At 46.4% G+C, this 5162-nt stretch overlaps 1 pseudogene; it reads right to left on the bottom strand.

The window, feature by feature from the left end:
- Positions 1-2253: 2253 nt before the first annotated feature.
- On the bottom strand, positions 2254-3336 carry LOC116081609 (annotated as a pseudogene).
- Positions 3337-5162: the final 1826 nt, after the last annotated feature.

Raw genomic sequence — 5162 nt, 5'->3', positions numbered from 1 at the left:
AAATTGAGGCCTCCTCTTTGAGTTCATTAAAAGAACATGCCTGAGAGGGCTGGAGAGATGACCCAGTCGTTAAGAGCTCTAACTGCTCTTCCAAAGGTCCTGAGTTCAAATCCCAGCAACCACATGGTGGCTCACAACCACCCATAATGAGACCTGACACCCTTTTCTGGTGTGTCTGAAGACAGCCATACTGTACTTATAATAAATAGATAATAAATAAATCTTTAAAAAAAAATCCAAAATCAAAAAAACCCACATAAATAAAATGAAAGTAGCTTGGCAAACCAATTTCTTTTTGTAAAAAGGACACTCCAGAACGAGTTTAAGCCAGCTAGGACTTCAGGGCAACAGCTTCAACTGATTTTTTTTTTTCTTCTTTTTGGTTTTTCGAGACAGGGTTTCAAATAGAAAAAAAAAGAAAAGAGACAGGGTTTCTCTGTGTAGTCCTGGCTGTCCTGGAACTCACTCTGTAGACCAGGCTGGCCTCGAACTCAGAAATCCACCTGCCTCTACCTCCCAAGTGCTAGGATTAAAGGCATGTGCCACTGACACCCCAGCTTGTCTTAGTCAGGGTTTCTATTCCTGCACAAACATCATGACCAAGAAGCAAGTTGGGGAGGAAAGGGTTTATTTAGCTTACTTCCACATTGCTGTTTATCACAAAAGAAGTCAGGACTGGAACTCAAGCAGGTCAGGAAGCAGGAGCTGATGCAGGGGCCATGGAGGGATGTTCCTTATTGGCTTGCTTCCCCTGGCTTGCTCAGCCTGCTCTCTTATAGAACCCAAGACTTCCAGCCCAGGGATGGCACCACCCACAAGGGGCCCTACCCCCTTGATCACTAATTGAGAAAATGCCCCACAGCTGGATCTCATGGAGGCACTTTCCCAACTGAAGCTCCCTTCTCTCTGATAACTCCAGCCTGTGTCAAGTTGACACACAAATCCAGCCAGTACAATTGACCCCTTGTCAACTTGACACACAAACACATGACTATTAAGCCTCAACCCTTACTTTCTTATTCATCCCCAAGATCTAAAGTCCCACAGTCTATACATATTAAAGGTTCAATCAATTTAAAATGTATTTCTCATGCTTTAAGAACCAAGGTCAACCTGTAAGCCCCACCTGCCCATGGACAAAGTAACTCCCTAGAATGCTGTGAGCTGTAGTTCATAGAAAATAACAAGCCACATGATTTTGACTTCCTTAAACAAGTTTGTTTGACTCATCTGCAGTCCATGTGATTGACTACATACAGGCAGGAGAGACACAAGCAGGAAATACCTCAGGATGTATAGTTTGTGCCTGACTGTACCTGGTGGGAAGTGCAAAATTGTAATGTTTACCTATTTAAGCCCCTGCAAATAATGAATCCAAGCCCCTCCCTGGGATCCCAGAGGGACCAAAGTCCATCCTGGTCAGTATTTAATGTAATTGTTTCAAATCTGGCTCAAAATTTGTGGAACTGGTCTTTCTTGGGATTAACAACGCCTAGGAATTCAAGCTCTGGGATTAAAGGTGCTGCCACTCTGCACCTGGGGTGTTTCTGAGACTAGCTGGCTTGAGCCATGTTTGTCTTTGAGAATAAAGCAGCTGTAGGTTGGAAGTTCTAGCAAAAAATTGTTGCAATTAAAATGGCTGCCAGATGACCTCTCCCTAAGTGGTAGTTCTGTTACTGGGGAAATTGAGGCCTCCTCTTTGAGTTCATTAAAAGAACATGCCTGAGAGGGCTGGAGAGATGACCCAGTCATTAAGAGCTCTAACTGCTCTTCCAGAGGTCCTGAGTTCAAATCCCAGCAACCACATGGTGGCTCACAACCATCTGTAATGGGATCTGATGCCCTCTTCTGGAGTGCTCCTTTACAATAAATCTTAAAAAAGAAAAAAAAAGGCTAGAGAGATGGCTCAGTGCAGCAAGAGCATACAGGTTTTTGTTTGTTTGGTTGGTTTTGGTTTTTCGAGACAGGGTTTCTCTGGACAGCCCTGGCTGTCCTGGAACTCACTCTGTAGATCAGCCTGCCTCTGCCTCCCAAGTGCTGGGATTCAAGGTGTGCGCCACCACCGCCCAGCTGAGCATACAGCTCTTGTAGAAGACCCAAGTCCTATTCCCAACTCTGGCTGCAGAGGATCTGAGGCCGCTACCCCTCCCCCCACCTCACCCCCATCTGCACTCATATATATCCACACACAGACAAGTATATACATAACTTAGAGTAAACCATACAAAAATAATTTAAGAATGGACTCAGAGGGACACTTAAGAACCATTTTATTACAGTTTAAAAGAAACATAGCGAGTCAAGCAACCTGAAAATCCTGGCAGATCCCAGAGAAATGTGGAGAAGAGAAAGCCATGCCTTTTGGGGCTAGGCATGAAGCTTAGAAATGGAGGCTTGAGCAAGCTGCCCCATGGCAGAAGCCGAAGAGGGGTAATACAAATAAAGCAAGAGAGCCCAGAACATCAACAGAAGAAAAACGCCCTGACATTTGCAAGTATTCAACAGATGGGGGAAAAAAACAGCTATGTTTTGTAACTTAGGACTCCAGGAAGTGAGCAGACCAGAAGGTGGAGGCCCCACAGGTGACTACAGCCAGGACAGTTTCCACGAAGGAAAATGCATTGTCTCATTAAAGAAATAATTGTTCCTCCCATCTCTTTAGCATAGTTTTAGGTGAATCAGCCTTCCTGAGGTGTGGTCCCTCGGCCAAATAATTGACAGGCCTAGCTAGAGGCCTAACACTCCTTTTTTCTTTCAATCCCTTTGGTAGATTCTCTGGGGAGTGAGCAGAAAAAACGGGCAGGGTAGTGCTGCTTAAGCCCCACTCAGTCGTCCTCCAGCAGGTTGATCTTGGTGGGGTCAAAACAGTTGGACTCCATGATGGGGAGACCATTGGCTTCTCGGTGTGTCACCAGCATCCTAGCTTCCCGGCGGGCCCACTCGACCATCTTAAAGTCGGGCACGTAAGCCACAAAGGTAGTGCCAAGCACCAGGGCAATGGAAAAACCAAAGAAGAAGACGAAGTGCATATTCCAGACATCCACCTTGGGGTCGTCGTCGTACCCATGGAACTCTGGGTTCTTCAAGTACACGTTTTCGTCCTCGGGGTCTGGGTCCTCCATCCACTGCACGGTCGATTCCTGCTCCTCTCTGGCCTTAGCGGACCGGGCGATCACAGCCCTGGAGGAGCTGGATTCCCATCGAAGTGGGGCAGCCTGGAGCCCTCGAAGTGCGGAAAGGCTGCGAGCGCACACACTTAACCGCCAGGCCGCCATGATGGCTGCAGAGGTGGAGGTGGGATGGGCGGAGTCCAGAGGAGAGGATAACGGATGGCCTGGGGCAACTTCCGTCCTGGGGGCGGGGCATGGATTTCAGTGGGGCGGGCAGAGTAAGTTTCCCCAAACTAATATCAACCGAGCACTGACTCGGCTGTCCTCCAAGGCTATGGGAGCAGTTCTAACTGCACATTAAGTGACACACCTTCTTTTTTGTTTTGGTTTGGTTTTGGTCTACTCTGTAGCCTGGTCTACAGAGTGAGTTCCAGGATGGCCAGGGCTATACAAAGAAACCCTGTCTCAAAAAATAAAATAAAATAAAATAAATAAATAAATCTTTTAAAAAAATTATTTAGTTAATGTATACCGGTGCTCTGTTTTTATGCATACCAGAAGATGGCATCAGAGCCTATTACAGATGGTTGTGAGCCGCCATGTGGCTGCTAGGAATTGAACTCAGGACCTCTGGAAGAGCAGTCAGTACTCTTAACCGATGAGCCATCTCTTCAGTCCCATCATAGACTCTTAAAATGTCTCTAATAATGAACACGTGGGACAAGGAAACCCCTTATTGTCCCCAACATGAGCCAGATGGGAAAGAATACAAGAGATTTAGTGAGACTCCTCGGAATGGAAGAGTTCAAAAACTGTGAATTGCTCATTTCTGGAATTTTCCATGTAAAGTTTTTGGACCATGATTAGCTACTGTAATTGAAACCAGAAAAAGACCAGTGAGTTTTGGATGAGCAGCGTTCATTCCTACAGTTTGTCTATAAAGAGCTAGTGTATAGCCTGCTGAACATGAAGGAGCCTTGAAGGCTTAAGTCAGTTACAGAAAAATAGTGCATGATTGCCCTCTGTCAAGTCACAGAAACAGAAGGCAGGATGATGTGTGCTGGGGCTGTGTGGAGAAAAGAAAGGGGAGCTACTATCCTGGGGTGCAGAGCGCCATTTACCAGATGAAGTGATCTGGGAAGGGGGTGTGGTAGTGGCTGCACACTGGGAATGATGTGCAGCACTGAGCTGTAAGAGAGGATAATCTGAGGGTGGCTCACTGGAGCTCACTGCCTGAGCAGAAGGCCTTGGGGTCAATCCCCAACACCACAAGAAATAAAATGGTAATGCCAGGGGATATTAGTGATGCCTGACCAAAATAAAACAAAAAAGACGTTCAGACAAAGGCATCAATCTGTCTGGGATGGCAAGGAGTGTGGCCAGGGCTGAAGAGCAACCTCAGCTTGGGGAGTTCTGTCCTGCACATTCCAAGATAAATGCTTGAGTCCTGTGAGGCTGCGGGAGACCTTGTCTGAGAGCCTGGGACATGCTGACAGCAGTGTCTCCTTACAGCTAGGCACCATTGACAGCAGCAACAGGGTTTAGGCAAGTGGGCCCTGGTTACCTGAGTGTGACTTGGAGTGTGTGAAGACAGGGCAGCCATGTGGGTGATTCATCTCTCTAGCACCCACCAAGCCCTTGGACAATGAGACTCTGTCAGCTTTGCTGTGAAGAATGTCCTCAACCTGAGTCACAGGTTGGTAGATGGAAGTCCTGACCAGTGCTATCTTCTGTCACCCAAACAGGAAAAGTGCTGACTCAGCAGAATTACATCTGGAGTCCTGACATCTACCTGCAGTTTGTCACAAACCTAGTCACCATGATAGCCCTTTATGGATGATATAAGGGCCATCTCTTACTTGTTGCAGGATATTTGATCACACTGTGAACCCTGAGATTATGTTTATTATTGAAAAAAAACCTGTTTCTAGTTATGATGTGGCTCAGCCCTTAGTACACACTTTTAATCCAAAACAATGAAGTTAGTTTGTAGAAGGAAGCACCCATGTTTGAAAGTGATGTCTAGTTCTCTGTGGGCTGAGAAGAAGTCAC

Source organism: Mastomys coucha, unplaced genomic scaffold, assembly GCF_008632895.1.
Source record: "Mastomys coucha isolate ucsf_1 unplaced genomic scaffold, UCSF_Mcou_1 pScaffold11, whole genome shotgun sequence".
Taxonomy (NCBI): Eukaryota; Metazoa; Chordata; class Mammalia; order Rodentia; family Muridae; genus Mastomys; species Mastomys coucha.
Note: the sequence above shows the minus strand (reverse complement) of the source record. Positions and strands in the feature narration are given on the sequence as shown.